Source organism: Macaca mulatta, chromosome 8, assembly GCF_049350105.2.
Source record: "Macaca mulatta isolate MMU2019108-1 chromosome 8, T2T-MMU8v2.0, whole genome shotgun sequence".
NCBI classification, from domain to species: Eukaryota; Metazoa; Chordata; class Mammalia; order Primates; family Cercopithecidae; genus Macaca; species Macaca mulatta.
The window spans coordinates 23,898,593-23,926,454 of record NC_133413.1 but is presented as its reverse complement, the minus strand read 5'-3'; the positions used below and the strand labels follow the sequence as shown (position 1 = coordinate 23,926,454).

General features: G+C 45.1%; 1 protein-coding gene and 3 long non-coding RNA genes across 16 annotated transcripts in view; 2 read left to right on the top strand and 2 right to left on the bottom strand.

The window, feature by feature from the left end:
• The window catches only part of PIWIL2 (piwi like RNA-mediated gene silencing 2), a 91,930-nt gene extending 86,312 nt beyond the window's left edge, over positions 1–5,618 (bottom strand). For 2 of the 13 annotated variants that reach the window (XM_015144894.3, XM_077942623.1), the window contains exon 1: positions 1,043–1,148. The gene's annotated coding sequence lies outside the window, so the exon portion shown is untranslated. Of the gene's footprint in view, positions 1–420; positions 1,477–5,154 lie in introns of those variants that run through there. The other 11 variants (XM_015144896.3, XM_077942626.1, XM_077942618.1 and 8 more) reach the window with 10 other exon arrangements.
• Positions 1,278–26,448, top strand: LOC144330746 (uncharacterized). The gene is made up of 2 exons (XR_013397167.1): positions 1,278–1,460; positions 26,118–26,448. It is a non-coding gene; the product is annotated as an uncharacterized LOC144330746 (long non-coding RNA).
• Positions 13,098–15,866, top strand: LOC144330744 (uncharacterized). The gene is made up of 2 exons (XR_013397165.1): positions 13,098–14,105; positions 15,773–15,866. It is a non-coding gene; the product is annotated as an uncharacterized LOC144330744 (long non-coding RNA).
• On the bottom strand, positions 22,329–25,734 carry LOC144330725 (uncharacterized). The gene is made up of 3 exons (XR_013397145.1): positions 25,070–25,734; positions 23,021–23,155; positions 22,329–22,590 (listed from the first exon to the last, which is right to left on the bottom strand). It is a non-coding gene; the product is annotated as an uncharacterized LOC144330725 (long non-coding RNA).
• Positions 26,449–27,862: the final 1,414 nt, after the last annotated feature.

Genomic DNA, 27,862 nt, shown 5'->3' with positions numbered 1-27,862 from the left:
AATCCCAGCTACTCGGGAGGCAGAGGCAGGAGAATCGCTTGAACCCAGGAGGCAGAGGTTGTAGTGAGCAGAGATCACACCACTGCACTCCAGCCTGGGCAACAGAGTGAGACTCCGTCTCAAAACAAACAAAAATAAAATTAAAAAGCTGTATTAAGTATTAGTTACAGAGAAATCACATACATTTAAAGAAAATATTAACACACAATTCCCAAGTCCACATCATAGTGCAGACAGTTCAAGAACCTGAAAAATGTATTGAACTATTCTCTTTCACACTCTAAATGCAAGATATGACTCCCTTTCTTGAAGGCTATATTTAACTGCTAACACCCCTTTTCGGTGAGCCAGGACTCTGCTCACACCTCCTCAACACCACCCAAAGAAACCCAAGCAATCAGTATGTTAACAGCTACATACTCAGAAGCGCTGCACAGCCTCCCTTAAGTGACATCTGGAATCTTCCTCCTTGTCCACGCTTCCCTCAACCCCCAACATCACTTCTATAGATTCAGGTAGCTCCCTCACAAGGCCCTCTCCCAGGGTGGGTTTCCCCTGGGATCAGGTAGCAGATACTTGGCTGACCGAAAGGTTCAACGGGAAAGGAACCCAGGATGGGCTGGGCCTGTCTCCCTCGCATCCCTGAGTGCGCGCTCCGTGCAGAGGCCTCACGACTCGGGCCTAACCAGAAGCAAGGCCCCCGAAGGCGAATCCCACCCCCTTTCCACCCCGAGAAACGCACCTTTTCCCAAAGCCACAGCCCTGCCGGGGGTTCTATCTCCTCTTTCAGGCCAAATAAGAGGTCCACTTGGGCCTCCCCTGCCGCCCCCACCTGAGCACGTTCTCTGGGGCCTCAGCGCCGGGCCTCGAATAACGACTTCCCGTCCCCGCCCGACCCGCAACCCTCAGCACCTCCCCGAAGGGGGAGGGGAGAGGCCCGGGAGGCCGGCCTACCCCACGTGCTTGAGCAAAAGCCCACCCTGCCCGCCCGGGTGCGACCTTGGCCTGCCTGGCCTGCCGCAACCGGGGCCAGTCCTCTCACCTGGGCGCGAGTCCTCGTCCCACTCGCCCGGCTCCACGGGCCTCAGGAGAGGACGGCGCTCAACCCACGCCCCAGGGCCCACATGCTCCAGGGCCAATTTCCGCTCTTCGAGGCCGCCGGGGCCGAGCCCATTGGCCACAGGACCTGTCGTTCACAAGAGCAAGCTATCTCATTGGCCCATCTACAAGAGAGGCTCGTCCTTTCCAGCAGGTTCGCTGTGCAGGGGTGGTTCGTGCGGAAGGAGCGCTGGAAGTTCTGTGACCCTCAGCGTTAAAATGTGTTAGGGTTTGGAGATCCTGACTCCCTTTCTGGGGGCAACTCTTATAAACAGATTTAGCCTAAGACTCGCGTGTTGAAATTGACTTGCCCCATTCCTGCCAGTTAGAGGATTAGCGATACAGGTGGTGAAAAAAAAAAGGTAAACTTGAGTGCGCATTCAGACACCTAATTCATATGATTTCTGCACATCACTTTCCTTATACATAAAACAGAGATAAAAACTAAAAACATCCATTCATAGGGTTGAATGGAGATGTACACACATAATGACATAACGTATGTAAAATACTTAGCACAAGATGACCCTCAATAAATGTTGCCTATTGTTATTTATTGATGCCTAAATCTGTGAGCCAAGAAGAACTTTCTAGGAAGCAGATTATTAGTGGTTACTTGAGCAACTACAGAATGATTTTACCCAAAGAAAGATTTCTGCCCCTCTCCCAACCATTTTGGCAAATAACTGCATCCCTCTCCCACACCCAGGTTTTACAGGGTGGTTGAGGTCAAGCTTCTGAAGGCTTTGGTGGATGCTATGGTGACATCCAAAGGCTCTGCATGGAATAGGACTAGAGAAGGATTAACCTTACCTTTTCCAGGTCTCAGATATCCCATTACTTGTTTTAATCCACACATACAAGGGCCCTCTCTCTCCTTCCCGAATGAGGATAGTCTGAAAATTATTGGAGCAGGATGATTTTCAACTCAGGAATCCAGTTGGCACGATGCCCCTTCACTGTTCCTAGACAGTATTTGTTTACCATCATCTAACATTTTCACTTCCTTTACCACACAAACTTCTTAACTTGCAACTGTTGCAATGTTATGTTGTACGCAATACTCCTGCCTGTGCAAATACTTAATGGTAGCAAGTGCAGTCAGAAACAGTTATACAAACTGTTTTGTAACGTTCATGAAGATCCAACTCCCTGTTCTTTTACGAACTCCGACCAAACTCTGTATGACACGCTTATTGTATACACACGAAACAATATTTTGGGGGCAGGATTCAGCAAATCCTCTAGTTGAAGTAAGGAAATAATAATCCTCAGATAATTTCCTGAACATGTCTTCTATTTGGGAATCTAAACCAAGAGCACCATCACAAAGGGTAGGCACATTGAGTTTCCTATATTTCTATATCCTGTCCATCCGTGCACGTGTAGGTGGCCTTTGTACAGTATTTCTAGCCAATCCAGACATCATGAACACTACTTATTTAACCAAAGGAAAATCCATATAGTCTTGCTGTTGATTGGACATAAAAATGGTTGAAGCTTTCTGAAACATGGAAATCTATTTAGAATCTTTCAAAATAATATATCTTGGAGATTATATTCCCTAACAGAATACTTTAATTGTTAATTAGCCATCCCTAGGATATTGATTAAAAAGGACACACATAATCTAATCACAAAAAGATGAGTATGTGAGATGGATATGTTAATTAATTTGGTTTAATTCCACAATGTAAACAAATATCTGAATATTATACTGTACCACATAACCATATGTAATTGCTATTTGTTAATTAAAAATGAAAGGGGCAAAAAGAGTACATATATTACACTAAGAGAAAATTACAGATTTTTTTTTTTTTTTTGAGGCGGAGTCTCGCTCTGTCACCCAGGCTGGAGTGCAGTGGCGCGATCTCAGCTCACTGCAAGCTCCACCTCCCAGGTTCACGCCATTCTTCTGCCTCAGCCTCCCGAGTAGCTGGGACTACAGGCGCCCGCCGCCACGCCTGGTTAATTTTTTTGTATTTTTAGTAGAGACGGGGTTTCACTGTGTTAGCCAGGATGGTCTCGATCTCCTGACCTCGTGATCCGCTCACCTCGGCCTCCCAAAGTGCTGGGATTACAGGCATGAGCCACCGCAGATTTTTTTTTTAACTCAAAATTAGGTCATAACACCAAATTCTGTCCACCTGGCCCTGCCAGTCTCTAAAATTCAGAGTGAAAATTGCCCCATAACTATACATAATCTGAATTTTCCTAAGCAGTCATGACTCCAAATACCCTGGGCACTTGGTCCCCATAAATATTTCTATTCCAACCATGTATTCTGATTTACTGTTGTTGTTGATGTTGTTGCTGTTCAGAAAATAAGATCACCAGAGCCACAGCAAGATTAAGGGCAGAAAATTACATTATTGGTGGGGCCTAAAACCTATAGGAAGGATTTCATTTAATGTAGACCTATGCAGTACGTCTGGGTTCCTGGCAGAGAGAACTAGAAATCCTTTCAGGAGAAATACACCAGGCTCCCAAAACTCCCATGTAAAAGGTATCAATAAATATGAGCTCACAAAACACATCAGGCTGAATAACAGAAGGACACACAATCTAATCAAAAAAATGGGCAAAAGCCATGGTGGCTCACACCTGTAATCCCAGCACTTTAGGAGGCCGAGGTGGGCAGATGGCCTGAGGTCAGGAGTTTGAGACCAGCCTGGCCAACGTGGTGAAACCCTGTCTCTACTAAAAATACAAAAATTAGCCAGGCATGGTGGTGCGTGCCTGTGATCCCAGCTACTCGGGAGGCTGAGGCAGGAGAATCGCTTGAACCCGGGAGGCGGAGGTTGCAGTGAGCCGAGATCAAGCCACTGCACTTTGGCCTGGGCAACAAGTGCAAAACTCTGTCTCAGAAATAAAAAAGGCGGGGGCGCAAGAGATGTGAGTGGACCTGTGTCAGTCCATTAGTCCCTTTAGTGTTACTGTAAAGGAATACCTGAGGCTGGGTAATTTTTAAAGAAAAGAGGTTTATTGAGCTCATGGTTATGCTGGCTGGAAAGTTCAAGACTGGACATCTGGTGAGGACTTCGGGGTACTTCCACTCATGGCAGAAGGCAAAGAGACCCAGCCTGTGCAGAGATCACATGGAGAGAGAGGAAGCAAGAAAGAGAGGGGAGAGAGGCGCCGGGTTCTTTTTAACAACCAGCTCTTGTTGGAACTAATAAGCCCTTTAGTAGAGACAGGGTTTCGCCATGTTGCCCAGGCTGGTCTTGAATTCAGTGGCTTATGGGTGTGAGCCAACACCCCTGACTGGAGCCATAAAATTTAATGGAATTTGTCCTTCAGTATCTGCGGAGTATTGGTTTTTAGGACCTCCCTCCATGGATACCAAAATTCACAGATACTCAAGTCTCTTATATAAAATGGTATATTTTATATTTGCATATAACCTATGCACATTTTCCTGTGTACTTTAAATCATCTCTAGATGAATTATAATACCAAATACAGTGTAAATGCTATATAAATAGTTGTTACACTGTATTGTTTAGGGAATAATTACAAGAAAAAAGTCTGCACCTGTTCAGTACTGATGCAACCATCCTTTTTGTTTTTTCCAAATATTTTTGATCTATGGTTGGTTTAATCCATGGATGCAGAACCCATGGATAGGGAGGGCCTATTTAGATGAGATCTTAGACTTGCAATTGATACTGAAATGGTATAAGACTCTGGGGGCTGTTAGGATGGGGCGAATGTGTTGCATGTGAGAAGAACATGAATTTGTGGGGGGACAGAGGGAGGAATGTTAGGGAGTGAATTGTGTCCTCCTCACAAAACCTATGTTGAAGCCCTAATCCCCTGTATGTGGAGACAGAGTGTGTAGGGAGATAATTAACGTAAATGAGGTAAAGAGGAGCTGTAAATGAGGTAAAGAGGAGCTCTAATCTGATAGGATTTGTGTCCTTATAAGAAGAGAAAGATACATGAGATCTCTCTCTATCTCTATCCGTCTCTCTTCATGGAAGCACAGAGACAAGGCCATGTGAGGACACAGCAAGATGGCAGCCATCTATAAGCTAGGGAGACGGTACTCACCAGAAATCAAATTTGCCAGCACCTTGATCATAGAATTGTAGCCTCCAGAGCTGTGAAGAAAATGTATGTTGCTGAGGCCACCCAGTCTGTGGTAATTTGTTATGGCAGGCCTGTCTGACTAATAGAATAACAGATGTCAGCAAGGATGTGGTGGAACAGGAACCCTCTTACATTGCCAGTGGGAATGTAAAATGATGCAGCTTATTTGGGAAACATTTGGCAGTTTCTCAAAAAGTTAAACAAAAAATTACTGTAGGAATCAAATTTTCACTTCTTGGTAGCTACCTAAGAAAAATGAAAACATGTCCACACAAAACTTGCATGCAAATGTTCACAGCAGCATTACTGATAATTGCCAAAAACTTCACCTAAATGTTCATCAATTGGTAAATGAATAAACGGAAATTTGTATGCTTAACAATGGGGATACGTCAAAAAAAAAAAAAAAAAAAAAAAAAAAAAAGAGGCCAGGTGCGGTGGCTCATGCCTGTAATCCCTGCACTTTGGGAGGCCAAGGCGGGTGGATCACCTGAGGTCAGGAGTTTGAAACCAGCCTGGCCAACATGATGAAACCCCATCTCTACTAAAAATACAAAAAATTAGCTGGGTGTGGTGGCGGGTGTCTGTAATTCCAGCCACTCAGGAAGCTGAGGTAGGAGAATCGCTTGAACTCGGAGGGTGGAGGTTGCTGTGAGCCAAGATCGTGCCACTGCACTCCAGCCTGGGCAACAAGAGCAAAAATCCATCTCAAAAAAAAAAAAAAAAAAAAAGGAAAAAAGGAATAAAGATGTGGTATATATTCACACAATGGATGGATTAATCAATAAGAAGGAACAAACTGCTGTGGCATGGATAAACCCCAAAAATATGTTAAATGAAAGAAACCAGACATAAGAGACCACATATTGTATGATTCCATTTATGTGAAATGTCTAGAAAAGATAAATCTATAGAGACAGAATGTAAACTAATGGCTGCCTGGGTCTGAGGGTGGGAATTAGGATGAACTGTAAATGTGCATGAGGGCTTTTATTAGGGTGACAAAAATGTTCAAAAACTGATTTATGGCAATGTTTGCACCACTCATTAAATTTACCAAAAATTATTGAATAGGATAAATTATATGATATGTAAAATACATCTTTTTTTTTTTTTTGAGATGGAGTCCAGTTCTGTCACCCAGGCTAGAGTGCAATGGTGTGATCTTGGCTCACTGCAACCTCCGCCGCCTGGATTCAAGCAATTCTCCTGCCTCAGCCTCCCAAGTACCTGGGATTATAGGCTCCCGTCACGATGCCCAGCTAATTTTCGTATTTTTAGTAGAGACAGGGTTTCACTATGTTGGCCAGGCTGGTCTCGAACTCCTAACCTCATGATCTACCCGCCGTGGCCTCCCAAAGTGCTGGGATTAAAGCATAAGCCACCACACCCGGCCTAAAATATATCTTAATAGAGGTATTTTTTTAAAAAACGCACATTAAAAAACAAGCAGAGCACTTTGGGAGGCCGCAGTGGGCAGATCTCTTGAGGTTAGGAGTTTGAGACCAGCCTGGCCAACATGGTGAAACCCCATCTCTACTAAAAATAGAAAAATTAGCCAGGCATGGTGGTACACGCCTGTAATCCCAGCTACTCAGGAGGCTGAGGCAGGAGAATCGCTTGAACCTGGGAGGTGGAGGTTGTAGTGAGCTGAGATCGTGCCACTGCACTCCAGCCTGAGCGACAGAATGAGACTCTGTCTCAAAAAACCCAAACCAAAAACAAAAAGAAACACCACAAAATAACATACAGAAACTACAGTGAACAGAACCAGATCCAGAAATATTTCAAAAAATAGTGTCACTGAACACAGAATATAAATATATAGCATATTTCATAAATATGAAACAATATGTTTCAAGAAATAAAGGTGGCAATTGCAACAATGAGTAAAGAGCAAAGGCAGGCCAGGTGCAGTGGTTCACACCTGTAACCCCAGCACTTCAGGAGGCTGAAGCGGGCAGATCGCTTGAGCTCAGGAGTTTGAGACCAGCCTGGGCAACATGGCAAAATGCTATCTACAAAAAAATAGTAATAAAAAAAAAATTGGCCAGGAATGGTGGTGCATGCCTGTAATTCCAGTTACTTGGGAGGCTGAGGTAGGAGGATCACTTGAGCCTGGGAGGTCGAGGCTGCAGTGAGCTCTGATTGCGCCACTGCACTCTAGCCTGGGCAACAGAATGAGACCCTATCTCAAAAAAAAAAAAAAAAAAAAAAGCAAAGGTACCCAAAATTGATGAGGCAAGTTTGGCAAAGAACCAAAATAGAACTTATAAAAATGAATAATGTGATAGAAATTAAACACTTCAAGGAAAATTACACAAGAGAATATACACAACTAAAAAGAGACATAATGAATTAGAAGATCAGCTGAAATATTTACCTAGAATGTAGCACAGAGACAGAGATGGAAAACATGAGAGGCTAAAAACACAGAGAACAGAGTGAAAAGGCCCAATAAAGTTTCAGATGGAGATAACACAGAAAAAAGAGGAAAGGCAATATTCAAAGATTTAATGGGTATGAGCTTTTTAGATTTGATGAAAGATACAAATCTTTAGCTTCAAGAAGACCAGTGACTCTGAAACAGAGAAGTAAAAAGAAATCTACACTCAGCACATCATCATTGTAATGCAGAATACCAAAGGCAAAGAAAAGATCTAAAAACGCAGTCATAAAGAAAAAAAAAACATTATCTATAAATGAGTGAAAAGTGGACTTAGTAATATTAATAGAAAAATCCTGGAAGACAGTGGTACAATATATCCACAGGCCTGAGAGACTAAGGGAAAAAAACCTGTCAACCTAGATATTGTATACCCAGTGAAATTTTATTTCCAAAACAAGGGTAAAATAAAGCATTTTCAAAGAAACATAAACTGACAGATTTACCTCCAACAAACCCTCTCTAATGAAATTTCTTAACATGAAGATAAAGCAAAATGGGCCAGCTGAGGTGGCTCACCCTGTAATCCCAGCACTTTGGGAGGCCTAGGCAGGCAGATCAGTTGACACCAGGAGTTTGAGACCAGCCTGGGCAACATGGTGAACCCCTGTCTCTACTAAAATACAAAAATTAGCCAGGCATGGTGGAGCATGCTTGTAATCCCAGCTACTTGGGAGACTGAGGCATGAGAATCGCTTGAACTCGGGAGGTGGAGTTTGCAGTGAGCCAAGATCATGCCTTTGTGTTCCAACCTGGGCAATAGAACAAGACTCTGTTAAAAAGAGAAAAAAAAAAAAAAAAAAAAGAAGAAGAAGAAGAAAAAAAGCCCCCAGAAGGAAAGTCTGGGAAGAAAAAAGGAATCATGAGTGTAGTAAGTGACTGAATAAAGGGGTAATAATAGTGTGCAATAGATGGATGACTTAGCCTAGATCCTCAGAAGGTGGGGCCTGAGACAAAGATTAAGTGCAAGTATTTGACTGGAGAGTGTGATCCCAGGGACTAGGAGTGAGGGACAGGGGAATGATGCAGGGAGGGAGGGAGAGCTTACTCAAAGATGCATTAGGAAGTTGGCCACTGCTACAATGATCTGGTTGCTGTATCCATCAGGACCATTTGAGAAGCCATATGAAGTCCATGGCAAGACTACCTATCCTACAGGAGCAAGGAGGATGCTTGTACCATTGACTCTCTCCTTTCCTTTGGTCAAAGACATACCTCAAGGAATGTTAAAACCCCGGTACTTTGTAGTTGCACCATGGTGTTCCCATCCTGTTCCATGCCTTGTCGTCAACATGAAAGTCTCAGGGAAGAAGGGAGAAGATGCACAGAGCAAGCCTGAGGTTAAGTACTATCATGTTGTATCTGTGTAGACCTGGTGGGTACCCACAGAGAACTGGTCAACACAGTGCTGCCTAAATAAAGAGAAAGGTAAGACTGAGAAGATGTGCAAAGGTTCATAGAGATGTCCAATACAATGAAGTTTTTAAAAAGCCAAAAAAAAAAAAAATGATAGAGCCAAGAGGTTAAGAAAAATAGGCATATAAGTCAGGAGAGAGATAATTATAATAAAAGCATTATAAGGTTCTGGAGGAGGGTAATAAGAATTAACTCTACACTCACTAAGTATGCACATTAAAATTTTTTAAAGAAATAAAGTGAGCCTACACAACATGGTGAAACCCTGTCTCTGCAAAAAATTAAGGAAAAAAAATTAGCTGGGCATGGTGGCACACGCCTGTAGCCCCAGCTACTAGGGAGGCTGAAGTGGGAAGATTCCTTGAGCATGGGAGTTTGAGGCTGCAGTGAGCTGTGATCATGCCACTGCACTCCAGCCTGGGCAACAGAACAAGACCCTGTCTCAATTTTTTTTTTTTTTTAAGAAATAAAATCTATATATTTCCATTCAGTGGAGGAAAAACAAATGAGAAAAAATTAATCTAAACAAAAAGGCAAAGAAGAATAAAAATTTATCACAGAAAAATCTGGACAGAAAGGAAACATAAAATAAGTGACAGAAATAAATTCTACCGTGTTAGTAATTACAATATATATGTCGAACTTTCCAGGCAAAATGTAGAGATTGATCAGACGCGGTGGCTCACCCTGTAATTCCAGCACTTTGGGAGGCTGAGGTGGGTGGATCACTTGAGCTCAGGAGTTCAAGACCAGCCTGGCTAACATGGTGAAACCCTCTCTCTACTAAAAAAATAAAAGAAAGAAAGAAATTAACTGGACATGGTGGCATGTGCCTGTAGTCCCAGCTACTCAGGAGGCTGAGTCAGGATAATCACTTGAACCCAGGAGACGGAGGTCACAGTGAGCTGAGATCATGCCACTGCACTTCAGTGTGAGCAACAGAGCAGACTCTGTGTCAAAAAAAAAAAAAAAAGAAAAAAGAAAACACACAGATTATCAGATTGGATTTTAAAAACAAAAATCTTGCTATATAGCGTTTAGTAGGTACAGATAGACATAAGTAGACATAAAATACAATGATAGAGAAAGGTTGAAATTCAGATGGTGAAACATAGGCCCAGTGCTTTGGGAGATGGGAGATGACTTAAGGCTAGGTGTTCAAAGCCAGCCTAGGCAACCTGGTGAGACTCCATTTCTACAAAAAAAAAAAAAAAAAAAAAAAAAAAAAAAAAAAAAAATTAGCTGGGTGTGGTGATGCATGCCTGTAGTCCTAGCTACTTGGAAGGCTGAGGCGAGAAGAGTGCTTGAGCAGAAGAATTTGAGGTTACAGTGAGCTAGGATCCTGCCATTGCACTCTAGCCTGGGTGACAGAGTGGGATCCCGTCTCTCTAAAAAATAAGAATAAATAAAATCAAGCAAGCACTAACCCCCTCAAAAAGCAAGCAAGCTGGAGTCGCCATGTCAGTATCAGACAAAGAAAACCTTACAGCAAAAAGTAGTATTAGAGAAAAAGGGGCTCACTTAATAATGACAAGATTCAAGGAGTTAAAACAATTCTACATTTACATGCAGCTAATGACATAGCATCAAAATATATAAGGCAAAAGCCGATTAATACGAAGTAGAAAAATCTGCCAACATAATAGGAGACAACAAGTTCTCAGTAATTGACCAATCAAGCAAACCAAAAAAAATTAGAAAGGCTGTGAAAGATTTGATTGACACAGATAATATGCTTTATTGCCTTTATTTTGTATTTGCCTATATTTTGTATTTGCTATATATTAATACAAAATATATTGCCTATATTTTGTATTTGCTGTTCGTTTAACAAATACTTACATAGGGCTTATTATGGACCAGGCTTTTGTCAAGAACTGCAAAGTTTTTTTGACCTAATACCTTTGAGAGCCAAGATGGTATCACTGGTCACTTCAGTGAAATTCAGGGATAAATTTCATACTGCCTTTTCTGATTGGATGACTCCCATTATAAGGATAACTCCCCATAGAGTATACATAAATAACAAGTCAGTTACCTCTGAGCAGTTTAGGGTAGCCTCATTTGACGAGATCTCTGCAGTTGTCCGAGGGTCATACAATCTACTCGTGGTGTTTCCTTAAGGTCTCTTACCACTCACTATAAGGTTTAAGTCACCGTGATTTACAGAAGGAGGCAAATTAATGCCTAGCTTCCACATACCAAGGGTGCTCATGGTGGTCCTGGGAAAAAAACGTGTTGTTTATCATTTTTGGGCCCCCCAAGTAGGATGTTACATCAGCTGGGTAGGCACAGGTTGACAGTGCCTCCAACATAGCCTCCCAGAAAGTCTGTAGCTCTAGGGTTCCTAGACCAGTTCAAAAAACTGGATATGGTCCTTATTTTTGTTCTTTGTTTTTTGTTTGTTTGTTTGTTTTGAGACAGAGTCTCACTCTGTTGACCAGGCTGGAGTGCAGTGGTGTAATCTCAGCTCACTGCAACCTCCACCTCCCAGGCACAAGCAATTCTCCCGCCTCAGCGTCCCAGGTAGCTGGGATTACAGACATGCTCCACTGCCACCAAGCTAATTTTGTTTTTTTGTTTGTTTGTTTGTTTGTTGTATTGTTAGTAGAGACGGGGTTTCACCATGTTGGTCAGACTGGTCTCAAACTCCTGACTTCAAATGATCCACCCACTTCAGCCTCCCAAAGTGCTGGGATTACAGGAATGAGCCACCATGTCCAGCCTGGTCCTTATTTTTGAAGGAACTACAAGAAGGTAGCCAGCTCACCCTGCTGTATTTATCCACACCACCAGCCAGTGGCATTCATCCACTCAGTGGAATGGCTGAAGAATGGCTAAAGGAATGGGGGTGAGGAAGGCATCTGGAGGTGCTGATTGGTGTTTTATGGGAAGGTGCAAGAGATAGGTCCAGGTCCAGCCCCTGCTGATGCCAGCAAACTTTTAGCTAAGATGAAGGAGGATGATGGTCAAATCAAGGTCAGAGTGGTCTGGCAGGGGCTGGCAGACTCAGCAGCCAATTAAATGTAATGGGGCCGGGCGTGGTGGCTCATGCCTGTAATCCCAACACTTTGGGAGGCTGAGGTAGGTGAATCACCTGAGGTCAGGAGTATGAGACCAGCCTGGCTAATATGGTGAAGCCCCATCTCTACTAAAAATACAGAAGAAATTAGCCAGGCATCGTGGCACACGCCTGTAGGCTGAGGCAGGAGAATCACTTGAACTCAGGAGGTGGAGGTTGCAGTGAACCAAGATCGCGCCACTGCCCTCCAGCTTGGGCGACAGAGTGAGGCTTTGTCTCAAAAAAATAAAATAAGGGGCTTGCAACAGTTTGAGAAAACCAGGGTATTTTCCTTTGTAAGGAGGCTCCAGAACCAGTTCTGATAGACAAAGATCATTACTGTCCTCCTCTCTCCCATATCTCCCAGGGACTGAGGTGGTCCCTGTGGTCCCTTCCTGGCCAAAGTCATTACTCTCCCTCCACGGTGTCTCATTCCAGTAGCTATAAATTAACCTTCTGTCACACCCAGGCCTAAGGGTCAGGTACAAGAAGGACAAGGCCATTTTTTCCCTAGAAATCCAGGCCAAAAGAAATACCTAACAATTTCATTATTTGTTATTATTTTTTTTTTGGAGACAAAGTCATGCTCTGTCACCCAGGCTGAAGTGCAGTGGCATGGTCTCAGCTCACTGCAGCCTCTGCCTCCTGGGCTCAAGCAATTCTCCTGCCTCAGCCTCCTGAGTAGCTGGGACTACAGGCGCACACCACCACACTGGACTAATTATTTTGGGGATATTTTTAGTAGAGACGGGGTTTTGCCATGTTGCCCAGGCTGGTCTCGAACTCCTGACCTCAAGTGATCCACCCGCTTCGGGCTCCCAAAGTCCTCCCAAAGTGCTAGGATTACAGGTGTGAGCCACTGCACCCGGCCCAATTTCATTAATTAAATAGTTAGGTCTAAATGTCTTGATACATATTCATGTCTTCACAACTTAGTAGCCATTTGAAAGAAAGAACACATATGAGTTGAAATAAAAATAATACTTTTATCCCTTTTTTTTTTTTTTTTTTTTGAGATGGAGCCTCTTTCTGTGGCCAGGCGGAAGTACAGTGGTGTGATCTCGGCTCACTGCAACCTCTGCCTGCAGGGTTCAAGCGATTCTCCTGCCTCAGCCTCCCGAGTAGCTGGGACTACAGGCACGTGCCACCACACCCAGCTAATTTTTGTATTTTCAGTAGAGACAGGGGGTTTCACCATGTTGGCCAGGCTGGTCTCGATCTCTTGACCTCGTGATCCGCCTGTCTCAGCCTCCCTAAGTGCTGGGATTACAGGCGTGAGCCACTGCGCCTGGCACTTTTATCCCATTCTTAAGTAACCACAACTACTTGCTAATGGGATGTGCTGGGAGCTGCTGAAACCTTGGTATCAGGTTGGACACCACCACACTTATTTCCTCTACACTGGTATTCATACAATATTTACTTTTTATCACAGCAACTGCAGAAAGTCCAACTTCACGAAGTTAGAATGTTATCTAAAGGATAATAATCTAACGTTGAAACCATGATCTATCTTTTCATAGCAGTTTGCATGATTTCCTACAGATGTTGAGTATCATCATGTTTCCCTTAAAAATTTAAAATATTCTCTGGTGCTCCATGGGGCTTTCTGCTGTGGCACCTTGGGTGCCTCAGGACACAGTTTGAGAACTGTGGTCTCACACAGAATTGTTCTTCAGTTTGGGGGACAAAATTCTTGGAGAAAAAAAATCAAAATCAGATTGTCATACCTTTTTTTTTTTTTGAGATGGAGTCTTGCTCTGTTGCCCAGACTGGAGCGCAGTGGTGCGATCCTGGCTCACTGCAACCTCCTCCTCCAGGTTCAAACAATTGTCATCCCGTAGCCTCCTGAGTAGCTGGGATTACATGTGTCCACCACCATGCCCAACTAAGTTTTGTATTGTTTTAGTAGAGATGGGGTTTACCATGTTGGCCATGCTGGTGTCGAACTCCTGACCTTAGGTGATCTGCCAGCCTCGGCCTCCCAAAGTGCTGGGATTATAGGCATGAGCTACCATGCCTAGCCCAGATTGTCATACTTGATATTACTCATAATTAGTTTGAATGTTAACAAATTATATAAAGAGTTAATATTAAACACACACACACACACACACACACACTTAATCGGCATTGAAGTTGAGTCCCCTAGGCCCCCTTTTGGCTGGGCAGCCACCACGGGGTGAACTAACCAGGTGGGATGCGGCTCCCATTAGGAGAAAGAAAGAAGCATCGTGCCCAGAAGCAAATCCTGAATTTTCAAAATAGTTCTATAGAACATCCCCACTTTTCATCTTGATTAGTACCCAGGCAGTGGTCAAGAGGGAAGGCTGTCTTTCTATGAATGGTCATATTCAGGGACCAAACTATCTTACTAATATATAGGGACCAGGAAAAGGCAATGGAGGCAGAGTCAGAAATTGTATTGAGCTGATTTTTGAGGAGGCTGTTCCAACACTCAACAATACTAGATGGCTGGGCCCAGTGACTCATGTGTGTAATCCCAGCACTTTGGGAGGCTGAGGTGGGAGGATGACTTGAGCCCAGAGTCAAAACCAGCCTGGGTAACATAGAAAGACTCATTCTCTAAAAAAAAAAATAAATAAAAATAATTAGCTGAATGTGGTGGCACATGCCTGTAAGTCCCAGCTACTTGGAAGGCTGAGGCAAAAGGATCGCTTGAGCCCAGGAATTCAAGGCTACACTGAGCTATGATCACACCACTGTACTCTAGCCCGGACAACAGAGAGAAACCCTGTCTCTAAAAAAATAAAAAATAGAAAATACTGGATACCTGTGGATGATGGGCAGTCCAAAAGTCCCATTGACGACGTTGTGCCCATTGCCATAAAAGGTTGTTAGACTGCAATGTCCAGAAAGCCAGAAGTATGACGAAGATTAGTTTAAAGCACCTCAAAGTTAGTTTCATGTGCCAGAATCAGTTGATTGGACCAGGACAACAGCACTGTAACCTGAAAAAGTGTCAACAGCAGTGAGCCAGAAGCCCCAAAAGGGGTTCAAAGGTTGGATGGACTCAACTGCCACACCCTGTGCAATGCAGCCTCCTCCCCAGGGACAAACAGCTCGCCTGTTACTCCTTTTATTAGGAGTCGCAAGTCTGGCATGCAGTGATAGCTTGTGCATCTGAAGCAGAGTCCTCTACTGGGTGCCCAGTCTGTGGGGGGTGTGCTGCCATGTCTGGTACAATGATCGATCCAGAAAGCAAAGGTGTTAGTCTGGGCGGTGCAGACTCAATTGGCACCTTGATTCCAGTTGGTCTCATCAGAGAATACACCCTTACCATGGGCACCTAGATCGACCAAGACAGTTCAATCAGCAGCTGCAATTTGTTTCCACAGTTCGTGGCCAAAGACAAGCCCAAAAAAGACAAAAATCTTTTTTTTTTTTTTGAGACAGAGTCTTGCTTTATGGTCCAGGCTGGAGTGAAATGGTGCAATCTTGGCTCACTGCAACCTCTGCCTCCCAGGTTCGAGCCATTCTCTTGCCTCAGCCTCTGAAGTGGCTAGGATTACAGGCACCCGCCACCACACCCAGCTAATTTTTGTATTTTTAGTAGAGATGGGATTTCACCATGTTGGCCAGGCTAGTCTCGAATTCCTGACCTCAGGTGATCCGCCTGACTTGGCCTCCCAAAGTGCTGGGATGACAGGCGTGAACCACTGTACCCAGCTGACATAAATCTTTTTTTAAAAAGTATTACTTTTAGACATGTGCCTCACTATATTGCCCAGGCTAGAGTGCAGTGACTGTTTACAGGTGCAGTCACAGCTCACTGCAGCCTCTAACTCTTGCACTCAAGTGATTCTCCCACCTCAGCCTCCCAAATAGCTGGGACTGCAGGTGTGCACCCATACCAGGCTAGAGAAATATTTAATCTGCCAGTTTGTAGTTTTCCAAGTGGCACAACTAAGGAGCTAGGTCATTGTCAGCAGCCTGAGTCAGTAAAAATATAACAGGAGGTTCATCAAAGAGGACTGACCTGGGCTATGAGAATAGCTGTGAGTTCTGCCTACCAAGTGGAACGACCATATCTGCTTTCCATTCCGCACAGCAGCCCAGTGGACAGCACTGACTTCAGCTTAGCCAAGCCATCAGTGAACCAGGCACAGGCTTTTAGGGGAACCTTTGTGGATTGTGAGCTATGGGGTGGAGGATAAAATTTCCCCTAGAAGAATAGCTGCCTTTTTTTTTTTTTAAATGTAAAGCCAAAATGCCACTAGGGCCAGGCCAGCTGCATACTGAATGTATCATTTCCATTGGACAAGAGAGGCTTGTCAGGCCCTTCCCACATTGTTAGCTTTGAGTTGGAATCATGCCACCCCAAAATGGGACTATCAGTCACAAGGCCTTTATGAGGATGTGCTGTGTACCCTTTGTCAGGTGCTCAGGTTTTTTTGTTTCTTTGTTTGGTTTTTGAGACAGAGTCTCGCTCTGTCGCCCAGGCTGGAGTGCAGTGGCACGATCTTGGCTCACTGCAAGCTCCACCTCCCAGGTTCATACCATTCTCCTGCCTCAGCCTGCCCAGTAGCTGGGACTACAGGCGCCCACCACCTTGCCCGGCTAATTTTTTGTATTTTTAGTAGAGACAGGGTTTCACTGTGTTAGCCAGGATGGTCTCGATCTCCTGACCTCGTGATCCACCCGCCTCAGCCTCCCAAAGAGATGGGATTACAGGTGTGAGCCACCGCGCCCGGCAAGGTGCTTAGGGTTTTTTAAGAGACAGCGTCTTGCTCTTGTCATCCAGGCTGGAGTGCAGTGGTGTGATCCTGGCTCACTGCAGCCTTGAACTTCTGAGCTCAAGCAATCCGCTCGCCTCAACCTCCCAAGTAGCTGGGACTACAAGTGAATGCCACCTCTCCTGGAGAATTTTTAATTTTTTTTTTTTGTAGAGATGAGGGTCTTGCATGTTGTCCAGGCTGGTCTCAAAATCCTGGCCTCAAGTGATCTTCCTGCCTCAGCCTCCCAAAGGGCTGGGATTACAGACATGAGTGCTCGGTTTTGACGAGAACCCAACAGCAAATTAAGAGCTGCTTTTCAAAAGGGGTGTATCTCTTAACGTCGGGAAGACAACAAATCTAAAACCCCCAAGAGGCACCTCCAGGTGATGGTTGCCTCCCTTTGGCACATGCCCCAATGAGCAAAATCATCAATCAGCAGGACTTAGGTCAAAGGGGTCATTAGGGTTGTGGGGTCCCGAAGACCCTAGCACTGCTCTATGTGCAGTACTTACCGGTGGGTAGAATCCCCTTCAGCCTTTATGAGCATTCATAGAACATTGATGTAAAACACCAGTGCCTGTTGTACATGCAGCTTGGGGAGCCACAAGGACTGTAATGTTGAATAGACTCAAAGCCCTCCTCTATAAGGCCAGTGTCCTGGAAAAGTGACGGACATTCTTCCGCCGGGAGGAAGCTAGGAGACTTTCCTGCCATTATCAGTTTTTTTTCCCTATATGCTCAGAAATGTGGTTACGGATTCTTTAGTGCATACTTGCAGCATTCACACAATAATAGTCATGCCTCTATTCTTTCAACCAGAACTTATTTGGTGCCTATAAGTTGGGCAAGAAATTAGAAGTCCTGGGGATACAGGCATGAACAAAACCATCTCTACTCTATAGCTTGTGTTCTAGGGGGAATATCAGACAGAAAAAGGAAATACATGATATGTCAGATGGTGACGAGTGCTACGGAGAAAAAGAAAACAAGAAAAGGGGTGTAAAGAGTGTCAGAGGCCAGGCGCGGCTCACTCCTGTAATCTCAGCACTTTGGGAGGCTGAGGTGGGTGGATCACTTGAGGCCAGGAGTTCAAGACCAGCCTGGCCAACATGACGAAACCCCCGTCTCTACTGCAAAAAACAAAACAAAACAAAACACAATAACAAAAATTAGCCAGGTGTGGTGGCGCGTGCCTGTAGTCCCAGCTACTGGGGAGGCTGAGACATAAGAATTGCTTGAACCCAGGAGGTGGAGGTTGCAATGAGTCGAGATAGCGCCACTGCACTCCAGCCTGGGTAATAGAGTGAGACTGTCTCACAAAAATAACAACTTAAAAATTTAAAAAAAGAAAAAAAAAAAGAGTGTCAGGGATGGGAGCTTACTAATTTATGTAGGGTGGTCAAGAAAGTCTCAGAGACCTGAAGAAATGGAGGAAACAAGACATGCAGCTATCTGGGGAAAGCAAGTTCTACGCAGGGAGAAAAATAATGGGGAAGCCCTGCACCTGGAACTGGCCTGCTGCAAGACAAAAGTAGCAAGGCCTGTGCCACTGGAGTGGGATGGCCCAGGAGGAGAGCGGGACATGAGGCCCCTGGGGCCCCAGGAAGGTCCCATGCTAACTTCTGCAACAGACTGAACAGACTGGCGGTGGGTAGGAGCGGGTGATGTATCATTGAAGAGGCAAAATGGGGCCGGGCATAGTAGCTCATCCCTGTAATCCTAGCACTTTGGGAGGCCAAGGCGGGAGGATTGATTGAGCCCAGGAGTTTGAGATCAGCCTGGGCAACATGCTAAACCCTGTCTCTACAAAAAAATATAGAAATTATTTTTCTATATTTCATATCATGGTGATGTGTGCCCTTTTTTTTTTTTTTTAGGCTGAGTTTCACTCTTGTTTGCCCAGGCTGGAGTGCAATGGCACGATCACGGCTCACCGCAACCTCCGCCTCCCAGGTTCAAGCGATTCTCCTGCCTCAGCCTCCCTAGTAGCTGGGATTATAGGCATGTGCCACCACGCCCGGCCAATTTTGTATTTTTTAGTGGAGACGGGGTTTCTCCATGTTGGTCAGGCTGGTCTCGAACTCCCAACCTCAGGTGATCCGCCCGCCTCCGCCTCCCAAAGTGCTGGGATTACAGGCGTGAGCCACCGCGCCTGGCTATGTGTGCCTTTGTCTAAATAAAATAAAATAAAATAAAAAGAGGCAAATGTAAAAATCTGATAAAAGGATGTTTGGCTGAGAGTGGTAGTGCTGGAAGTGGGGAGAGATGCTAATAGTCTGGACAAATTTCTTTGGATTATTTTGAAAAATGTAACCACAACACCATTATCACAGCTCAAAAGAATGAACAACAATCATTTAATATTATCAAATATCTAGTCAATATACAAATGTCCCTAACTGTCTCAGGATTTTTTTTTTTTTTAAAGTTTGTTAGAATTGTCAAAGATAAACAAAGCCAGGCCGGGCACAGCTTCTCATGCCTGTAATCCTAGTGCTTTGGGAGGTTGAGGGAGGATAATCACTTGAGGCCTGGAGTTTGAGATCAGCCTGGGCAACATAGTGAGACCCCTCTACCAAAAAATTTTAAAAATTACCTGGACATGGTGATGTGTGCCTGTAGTCCCAGCTACTCAGGAGGCTGAGGTGAGAGGATCACTTTAACTCGGGAGGTCGAGGCGGCAGTGAGCAATAACCACAACTGCATTGCAGACAACATCTCTAAAAAATTAAAAATTAAAAAGCCAGACACCAGTTAAAGCAGTGAAGACAGATTTTATTTAGTAACTACTAACAGTAGGGGAACAGCTGAGTTCCATTCTAATTTTCAAAGAGGTAACTGGACCTCTTAAAGGGAGAAAGAGATGCGGGGTGTGGTGGCTCATGCCTATAATCTCAACACTTTGGGAGGCTGAGGTGGGAGGATCTCTTGATCCCAGGAGTTCAAGGCCAGTCTGGGGAACAAAGTGAGACCTTGCCTCTATTTTTTTTTTTTTTTTTTAATTAGCCATAATCCCAGCTACTCAGGGGGCTGACATGGCAGGATTGTTGAGTATTGGAGGTCGAGGCTGCAGTGAGCCATCCACCTCCCCCATTCTCTTTCTCCTTTTGAGACAGGATCTTGCTTTGTCACCCAGGCTGGAGGGCAGTGTTGTGATCATAGCTCACTAGAAATAGAAAGTTTAAAGCCATGATTCTGGGTGAGATTGCTGAGGGAAGCAGGGTAGATGGACAAGAGAAACCTTGAAAGGCCAGAGCCCTGGACATTCCATGTTTAGAGCTGGAGAGATAAGGAAGTGCCAGGAAAGGAAGTGAGGCACACACATAGCCCCTGACATAAACCATCCACACTGTCATGGCTCAGTGGTCCAGGATCACCCGAAGCAGACGATCCTCCTACTGATGTATCTTCAAAAGCCTGCAGTAGCCTAACACTAAGCCCCAGTGCCCATGCCACTCACCTCACTTCATCTCATCACAACGACATTGTACCAACCATCTCACATCATCACAAGGATGACTACAATAAGATGTTGAGAACCACATTTACATAACTTTTATTACAGTATATTGTTATAATTGTTCTTTTCTTACTGCTGTTGTTAATCTCCTACTGTGCTAAGTTATAAATTAAACTTTATCATAGGTATGTATGAGTAGGAAAAAACAGTATATCTACAGCTCAGTGCTTTCCAGTTTCAAATATCCACTGGGGGTCTTGGAACTTGTCCCCTGCAGATAGGAGGGGACTACTGTTTTGTATCCTGTGGGGCTGTATGTGTGGAGAGAGGGTGAATATGGGAGTGGTCTGTATGTGTGTGAAGGGGATCCATATGTGTGGGTGAGTGGGTGAGGGAGGTGTTTGCTGGAGCCGTATCCTTTGAGTGGACAACAGGGAATGGGATCTAAGGCCCACAGAAGGGTCTGGTCTCAGGGAAGAGCAGACAGTTCATCCATAGGTTTCTTTTCTTTTCTTTTTTTTTTTTGAGACTGAGTTTCGCTCTAGTTGCCCAGGCTGGAGTGCAGTGACACGATTTTGGCTCACTGCAACCTCTGCCTCCCGGGTTCAAGCAATTCTCCTGCCTCAGCCTCCCAAGTAGCTGGGATTACAGGCATTTGCCACCACGCCCAGCTAATTTTGTATTTTTAGTAAAGACAGGGTTTCTCCATATTAGTCAGGCTGGTCTCAAACTCCCGACCTCAGGTGATCCGCCCACCTTGGCCTCCCAAAATGCTGGGACTACAGGCGTGAGCCACCACACCCAGCCAAACAGTTCATCCATAGGAATAGGAGACAAGAACAGGCACCTGGACACAGACTCAAGATGTGGTAGTGGGAACCACACCCTCTCCGACTGCTTCTATTTTTCTTTTTTTTGACACAGTCTTGCTCTGTCACCCAGGCTGGAGTGCAACGGCGCAATCTTGGCTCACTGCAACCTCCGTCTCCCGGGTTCAAACAATTCTCGTGCCTCAGCCTCTTGAGTAGCTGAGATAACAGGTGTGTGCCACCATGCCTGGCTCATTTTTGTATTTTTAGTGGAGATGGGGTTTCACCGTGTTGGCCAGGCTGGTCTCAAACTCCTGACCTCAGGTCATCCGCCTGCCTCAGCCTCCCAAAGTGCTGGGATTACAGACATGAGCCACCATGCCTGGCCGATTGCTTCTGTTTTCTTAATGCATTAAGAAGCAGTGTCCTCAGCTGAGAGTGAGAACTGGGGAGAGGCGTTGGAGGCTTGAGGATATAGGAAAGGGAAATGGGAGAGTAAACAGACAAGGAGAACGGTAGTTTATGTTTTATTTATTTTTAAAAATCGTTAAATAAAGGTTCATAATTCCCCCACCCCTGCCAAGTAACCGAGGCATGTATCATGTTTCCTTTAAGGAAAGCTCCTGGGAGCATCCTGTCTTAGTCCATCTGGCTGCTGTTACAAATACCACAGATTGGGTAATCTGTAAATAGAGATTTATTTCTCACAGTTCTGGAGGCTGGGAAGTCCAAGATCAAGATACCAGCAGATTTGGTGGCTGTTGAGGGCTTGCCCTCTCTGCTTCAAGCATGACAAGCATGACGCCTTGTTGCTGTGTCCTCACATGGTGGAAGGTGGAAAGGGGACAAACATTCCCTCAAGCCCTTTTATGAGGGCACTAATCCCATCCACGAGGTGGGAACCCTCACGGTCTGATCACCTCCTAATGGTCCTGCCTCTTAGTACTGCTGCATTGGGAACTAAATTTCAACATGAATTTTGGAAGGTCACAAACATCCAAACCTTAGCACTGCCCCATGTTTATGATTACATACTATTGTCCAGAAAGTAATGATAGAGTCACCTCTGCCCTCAAAAGAGGCTGAGAATGTGGTCTTTGTATTGAATGAGTACGTGCCCTCCTAAAAGTCAAGGCTTACTATCATGGAAGAAGAAAAGAGTGGATATTTGGATATTAAGGAACAACCAAGAGCCTCTATCACATCTTTTTTTTGAGAGAGAGAGAGAGTCTCGCTGTTGCCCAGGCTGAAGTGCAGTGGAGCGATCTCGGCTCACTGTACCCCTACTTCCTGGGTTCATGTGATTCTCCTACCTCAGCCTCCCAAGTAGCTGGGATTTACAGGCTTGTGCCACCACACCTAGCGAATTTTTGTATTTTTAGTAGAGACAGCGTTTCACCATATTGGTCAGGCTGGTCTCAAACTCCTGACCTCAAGTGATCCGCCCGCTTCAGCCTCCCAAAGTGCTGGGATTACAGGCGTGAGCCACTGCGCCCAGCCTCACCTTTAATCTTGCCAAAGCCTTTACCTTAGTTTCCATAGAAATAAGAACTTTTTCTTCAGCACTCACATTATATCAGTTTATATATTTAATAAAAATTATGCATTTACCATAATTTTGTGCATTTCTTTTCTTTTTTTTTTTTTTGAGACAAAGTCTTACTCTTGTTGCCCAGGCTGGAATGCAATGGTGTGACCGTGGCTCACCTCAATCGCCACCTCCCAGGTTCAAGTGATTCTCCTGCCTGAGCCTCCTGGGTAGCTGGGATTACAGGCATGTGCCACCACACCTGGCTAATTTTGTATTTTAGAGATTTCTCCATGTTGGTCAGGCTGGTCTTGAACTCCCGACTTCAGGTGATCCGCCCACCTCGGCCAATATCCATCTCAAAGTGCTGGGATTATAGGCAGGAACCATGGCGCCTGGCCCAACATTTGTACACACACACACACACACATATATGTATTTTTTTTTGAGACAGAGTCTCACTCTGTCACCAGGCCGGAGTGTAGTGGCGTGATCTCAGCTCACTGCAACCTCCGCCTCCTGAGTTCAAGCAATTCTCGGGCCTCAGTTACCCGAGTAGCTGGGATTACAGGCACGTGCCACCACGGGCCCAGCTAATTTTTTATTTTTAGTAGCGATGGGGTTTCGCCATGTTGGCCAGGCTGGTCTCAAACTCCTGGCCTCAAGTGATCCACCCACCTTGGCCTCCCAAAGTGCTGGGATTACAGGCAGGAACCACGGCGCCTGGCCCAACATTTGTACAGTTTTAAAAACAGAACATTAATTACACATTTAACTACAAATGCACTGCTGATGCACATGAGAATAGATGCAAACATTCTGGAGGGAAAAATCTATCAAAAGCCTTAAAAATCTCATAGGATAGGACTTAGCAAACTCCTGGGCTCAACTGATCCTCGCACCTCAGCCTCCAGAGTAGCTGGCACTATAGGCTCATACCACCACACCCAGTTAATTTAAAAAAAATTTTTTTTTTTTTTCCTAGAGACCAGGTCTTGCTATGTTTCCCAGGATGGTCAGGAAAACCATTTTAAGTAGAGACTCCTAAGGAAATAATTGAGGACACTGGCAATTTAACAGGATTGTTTATCTTTTTTTTTTTTTAATTTTTATTTTTGAGACAAGCTTTCACTGTCACCCAGGCTAGAGTGCAGTGGTGCAATCTCGTCTCGGCTCACTGCAACCTCCCCCTCCTGGGCTCATGGAATCCTCCCGCTTCAGCCCCTCAAGTAGCTGGGAATGCAGGCGCAAGCCACCACGCCTGGCTAAGTTTCGTATTTTTGGTAGAGATGGGGTTTTATCGTGTTGCCCAGGCTGGTCTCAAACTCCTGAGCTCAACTGATCCACCAGCCTTGGCCTCCCAAAGTGTTAGGATTACAGATGTGAGCTACCACCCCAGGCTGCATCATTTTTTAAATGATGAAAAACTAGAAAAAAACTAAATAGCCCAGAAATGGGAGATCGCTTGGGTGAATTTTTATAGTACAAAGACGGATTCCAATATAACCATTAAAGTTGAGTTGTACAATGTAAGAGACATTTCTAAAGGAATTCTTGTGATCATCCTGCCCTGGGGAAAGGTCTGAGAGTCACACTGAATATAGCTAGTTTAAGTACTGGTCATGCTTTCATCGGGAATATACTGTTTTGAGGGAATGAATCGGACAGAACTGTGTTGGCAGCACGGCACAGTCTCAGGATGCTTCACTCAAACTGTGAACCCTTATGCCAACTCTCATGAATATGGCTGGTGGTACCCACCAACCACTCCACTCCCACCACTTTATACGGAGAACCTGAACTGCAGGGGACAGAAAGCGAAATACCCACATTTCCCTAAATCTCTTGTGCTAGCATTCTGGGCATGCATGAGGTTTTACCAGTTGAGGTTTGAAAGGTGGAGGTAAACCTGAGGCCGCCTTCTTCACTTTGGCCGTTTTCCACTGCCAGAGCTGTGGATGAGCTTGACTCTCCTCTCTCTCACACCTAACATCGAATCTATCAGCAGATCATGCTGGTGCTACCCTTGAAATCAGTATCTAGAATCCAATCACTTCCCAGTGCCTCTGCTGTTAGTGGCCTGGCCAAGTCACTGCCATCCACTGCCCAGGGACTCCCTCAGCCCTGCTTCTCGCCTCACCCCCACACCGGCCAGCTCACCAGGTCACTTTAAGAATAAAGCCGGGCCGGGTGTAGTGGCTCATGCCTGTAATCCCAGCAATTTGGGAGGCCAAGGCGGGTGTATCACCTGAGGTCAGGCATTCGAGACCAGCCTGGCCAACCTAGTGAAACCCCAACTCTACTAAAAATACAAAAATGGTGGCAGGCACCTGTAATCCCAGCTACTCGGGAGGCGGAGGCACGAGAATCACTTGAACCTGGGAGGTGGAGGCTGCAGTGAGCCAAGATCATGCCACTGCACTCTAGCCTGGGCGACACAGCATGACTGTGTCTCAAAAAAAAAAAAAAGAAAAGAAAAAAAAGAATAAAGCCAAGGTCCCTATGGTGGCCTAAAAGCCCTCTCTCTCCCTCAGCTCCAGCCAGTCTCTCTGACTCTTCACTCAGCCCAGAGCACTCTCCCCACCTGCATCTGATCCCGCTGGTTCACTTCCTCAAACTATACCTTCTCAAGGAGGTCTACCCTACTTGCTGCAACATGCCCGGCACCACCCAGAATCCCCTGCTCCCTGCAGGTTCCCAAACTCTTGTCACCTTTTAACCTCCTTCCTTAAGCGTATCCTCTGTCTCCCTCACTAGAGCACAGGCTCCTCCAGCAGGCCACAGCCCTTTGTTTAACCACTGCTTTCCTAACTCCTGCAGGGTGCCTAGCACACAGCAGGCACTTTCTTCAGGTGTGCCAGGGTCCAGGTACAGCTGTGTGGTTCCCCAGAGGCAGCTGGGGCTGTGGGATTCCCTCATCCCTGGCTGGCAGCTGTGGCAGTGTGTTGTGTTCTAGAACTCAGTCGAGCTTGAGTCTCCACCCTCCTGATTGTGGAAGACAGTGTAGCTCCCTCACCATCTGTTCTACGGGGTTCTGATTCCTGGATGCTCAACCTCTGGCTCATTCCTCCAGCCTTCCAACGAGTCTATAAACTTCTCTTCCTGTATTAACTCTTTCTGCTTAGAATACCTAGAATGGTTTCTACTTGTCCAGTGAAACCTCATGCACGCCCTGGAATATACACAAGATAAAGTCTCCAGGCCAACAGTGATCAAGACTGCATTTTTCTTTTTCTTTCATGTAAGCTTTCTAGATGTAAAGACTGCATTTTTTTCTGACTAGATCTTAAATGTAGATGAGCCAAATAACAAAGTCCAACTTCTGACTCAGTTTTTGGGGAGATAGATCAGTGTTTACCCCAATGGAAGGGAACAGAAGAAATGCTTCAGAAGAGCTGAGGCAGAAAGTGGCCATGGCAGAGGGCTCCTAAAGCTAGCATCCCATCACCATCTCTGTTTTTTCAGATGACACCCCTAAGACCTGAGCCCCTTCTGGACCCCACACTCCACCTGTAGAACTTCAGTGGGGCCTTGTGTGGCCGAACCACAATCCAAGAGACGTGTTCACATCATTTGTCGCTAGCCACCGCCATCTCAAGGGGAAATGCCCCAAATGTGGAAGTATCTGACACCAGGACTGGGGGTTGGAGCACTGGATGAACAGCGTGGGTGCCACTCTTTTACTGTGTACTGTCCTAAGAAAGAAAACCCTTTCCCTTTGAAGAGCCTAGTGCTGAGTGCCCAATTCAATCGGACCACGCAGGGTGGTCTGAGGATTAAAAGATGCTACCTTTAATTCCTTCAGCTAATTCAGAAGTATGTGAAACACAAGATACTCATTAACGTGGAAGAACCGGATGTGTGTGCTTGTGGGTGCATATTATTTATTTTTCAGAGACAAGGTCTCTCTATGTTGCCCAGGCTGGTCTTGAACTCCTGGACTCAAGTGATCCTCCCACCTCAGCTCCAGAGTAGCTGGGACCAAAGAATTGTACGTATTTTTGAGTGAGATAGAGTACACAATAAAACCGCATAATTTATATCATTATAAATAACATACAAAATTTTGAAGGCTGAAATAATATACATGAGCAGTCATAAAATATAATGAAATCATGTCCTTTGCAGCAACATGGATGGAGCTTGAGGTTATTATCCTAAGTGTACTCAGAAACAGAAAATCAAATAGCACATGTTCTCACTTATAAGTGGGAGCTAAATAATGGGTACCTATGGACATAAAGATGGAAATAGCAAACACTGGGCACTCCAAAAGGGGGTGAGTAGAAGAGGGGCAAGGGTTGAAAAGTTACTGAGTACAATGTTCACTATTTAGGTGATAGGTATGACAGAAGCCCAATCCCCACCAGTACGCAATATACACAAACATGCACACGTGGCTGGGCGTGGTGGCTCATGCCTGTAATCCCAGCACTTGGGAGGCTGAGGCAGGTAGATCACTTGAGGTGAGGAGTTCGAGACCAGCCTGGCCAACATGATGAAACCCCCATCTCTACTAAAAATACAAAAATTAGCCGGGTGTGGTGGCACGCGCCGGTAATCCCAGCTATTTGGGGGGCTGAGGCGGGAGGATCACTTGAACCTGGGAGGCAGAGTTGCAGTGAGCCAAGATCACACCACTGGGCGACAGAGTGAGACTCCATCTCAAAAAACAAAACAAAACAAAACATGCACATGTACCTGCTAAATCTAAAATAAAATAATATACACTAAAATGTTAAAACTGATTTTAGTAGAATAAAAGGTAACTAAACATTTTAAAAAGCTAGGCCTAGATGAATACTTAATGATTTTACATTGTGATATTTTTTGAACATGACAACAGCTACTATGAATTGTCTATCCAATTGCCACTCCAGCTTCCTCCCTACTAACAAAACCCCAGCTCAAGGGCAAGTGTGCTCAGTGCCAGGGGACGCACAGGGGATGCACTAGTCGACCCATCCCCCTTTGCCAGGGCCCAGTCCGAGAGTGGGCATGCAGCCCACTCTATAAAGAGACAGGGGTGAGGCTGCTGGAGCTGCTGACGGTTCTTCCCGGATAAGGACAGAATAAGAATGCTCCTTTACTACTGTCCATTCTGGCTGTGGACAACGTCATTTGGAGAATGATGCTTGGCACAGGAGCCGCCATTCTGCAACACTGAGGATGGCAGAGCAAATGGTTCCAAGGAAATTGTGATGACATTT